At 38.7% G+C, this 2,681-nt stretch overlaps 1 pseudogene; it reads right to left on the bottom strand.

Moving 5' to 3' along the window:
• Nucleotides 1–284: 284 nt before the first annotated feature.
• On the bottom strand, nt 285–402 carry LOC135051889 (5S ribosomal RNA; annotated as a pseudogene).
• Between the last annotated feature and the right edge of the window lie 2,279 nt (nt 403–2,681).

Raw genomic sequence — 2,681 nt, 5'->3', positions numbered from 1 at the left:
CAGTTTGGCTTAATGGCTCTGTGAGCAAAAATATATGGGTGTCTCCAATAATGAAAATTATGTAAATCTTATGTGTTGGTATGAAGTTTTCTTCCTGAGATTGTAATAGTTTGACATGCAGTGAAAATATCACCGGAAGAATAAATCAAACAAACAATCAATCAAACAATATGATATGTACCTGGCTCAACTCTAATTCCTGACTGTATCAGGAATTTACAAAAAGAAGGTGAAAAGGTGGAGGATAGTGATTCCAGGTCCTGTATCCTGGGTTTGGATAAAAATACCTGCAGTACCCGGTATTCCCTGGTGGTCTCCCAACCAGGTACTGACCTGGCCCACAGTGCTTGGCTTCCAAGATCAGACGAGGTTGGGCATACTCAGTATGGTTTGACCGCAGGTAGATATATCCCACACCTGATGACACCAGGAACTCTGTATCCTAGATTCTGAGAGAATTTCCCAGAATTTTCTTGTGGAAACCCATGGTCTCGTTGTGATGTTATGAGTGCTCCCGAATCTGGAGACAAGTAGTGTCAAATGTTCTCTGATATTCTCCCACACTTGAAAAATTGTGTGAGGTCTACTGGGTCTTGGCTTCAAATACGAACTGTTGAGGTGCCACCTCTTTTCAATGGTAAGCCTTGAATCCCATATGATGATGGCTGAAAGTCACGGGTTCTGATGTCAAAGTATCAGATGGGGTTTTCTTTCTTTTTTCCTTTCTCTTTTCTTTTTTCTTCTTTCTTTTTTCTCTTGGCTCCGGTACTATACGGGAACCATTTCTTTTTTGTCCATTAGTTTACTGAACTATCTCTGGGAGCACCACCAACCCAGTGCCTAATACTATTTATTTGTGTTGTATATTGGCCAGATGTTGGTTTATATTAGAGCCATTGCTTTAATGATATTATTCTAAAATATTAAACACCTTAATTGAGTGATCCTGTGCAGACTCTAACAATCCTTTTTCCGTATTTATACACTGGAAAAGAGGCGTCTAAGAGTAGACATTATTAATATCTTCAAATATGTAAAGGGACACTACAAAGAGTTATCGGAGGAATTGATTATTAAAAGAACTCTGTATAGGACACGAGGGCTCTTGCTGAGGCTAGAGGAGAGCAAATTCCATACGCAACGTAGAAAGGGGTTCTTCACTGTTAGGGCAATAAGGATTTGGAATTCCCTGCCAGAGAAGGTGGTAATAGCGGACTCTGTAAATGCATTTAAAAATGGATTGGATAAATTTCTGACTGAAAAAGATATTCAAGGTTATAGCATTTAAAATATTGACATTGATAATCTGGGAGGAACATGAGTTATAGTTGATAACTAGACATAAAACTTTACTTCAGCAGGAACATTACAATGAACTCGGCTTAGTACAGAATACAGGTTGAACCAGATGGGCATTTGCCTCTTTTCAACCTCATTAACTATGTTACTATGTTACTATGTGGAGTTACAGGAAATCCCTGAACTTTGCAAATGAGAGCGAATACCAGAGTCCAGAGATTAGTGATTGAAGGGCATGACCAAAAAATGTGAAGAACGTTCCCACATTGCCACATTTACACCAACACTCATGAGATGTGGTAGGCCACATAGTAAGTAGAAGAACAGGGGTTAAGTATTGTCAATGGAGGAGCTTATAAAATTGTTCAATATGGAGCATGCATTTAGATAGGTGAAAAGTGAAAATATGTTTTAAAAACTGATCGCCAGTCCTCTACCAACAGGATGTATGCTAGGTGTGTTTCACATTTTATTAGTTATGAGAATTTTGTGGGTTTTGAGGGCATATCGGAAGGGAATACCACTGTGTGATAGCTCTTCTACTATCCGCTTTATAAATAATTTTAGACATATCTGGGAATCTAAAGCACTTTATGAGGGGATTGTGAAGCACTTAGTTGCCTGTCTCTATCTCTCTCAATATTAGAATACCCTGGGATATACTGGAGTCATATGTTAAGTCTAGAATTAAACACGACAGGCCAATTAATGATAGCTCCAGTTACAGCAAGCCACAATATTCAGTCCCTCTGTTTGCTGTCAAGCATAGTATATCTGATATGGGGAGAAGGGGAGAAGGAAAGAGGAGTCCCTGTTTAAGTAGGATGAATAATTTAGGGTTGACAACCATAGTACATGTCCTTATTGGTGACAGATTGCAAGCTACCTGATATAAATGCCCTTTAGAAGGAACATCTTTCATCATGCTAGTCTGGGTTTTTTTCCCATTCCAAACATACTTTATAAAGGCAGAGTTAAATTTGGCCAATAAGGAATTAGGCAACACAATAGGGATAGTCCTACAAAATACAATAGTTTGGGAAGCAAGAACATTTCCAAGACTGCAATGCGGCCCAGTCACGATACACTTTGCATCATACAGTCATCCATCAGGAGTAAGAATTTGTATAAGGGTAGGGGTTTGCAAGAATAAAGGTCCGGGACTCGCAGAGAAATCTGGACTCCCAAATAGATTATTTAAGGCTTCTATCTTGCCAAGCATTAATTTCAACAATTACAGTAAACTAGAGGGAAATTTGATTGGGAGGGCTTCCGTTTTAGAGCTGTTCAACTTATAGAGTAAAATGGAGGAATATTCCTTTGTTAATTCATGTAAACTCTGTAGGGAAGAAGTCAAGTTAGTGAGGGTTAGTAGAAAATCA

This window comes from Pseudophryne corroboree, chromosome 2 (assembly GCF_028390025.1).
Source record: "Pseudophryne corroboree isolate aPseCor3 chromosome 2, aPseCor3.hap2, whole genome shotgun sequence".
Classification (NCBI taxonomy): domain Eukaryota; kingdom Metazoa; phylum Chordata; class Amphibia; order Anura; family Myobatrachidae; genus Pseudophryne; species Pseudophryne corroboree.
The sequence above is the reverse complement of the archived record's forward strand: the minus strand, read 5'-3'. Positions and strand labels throughout refer to the sequence as shown.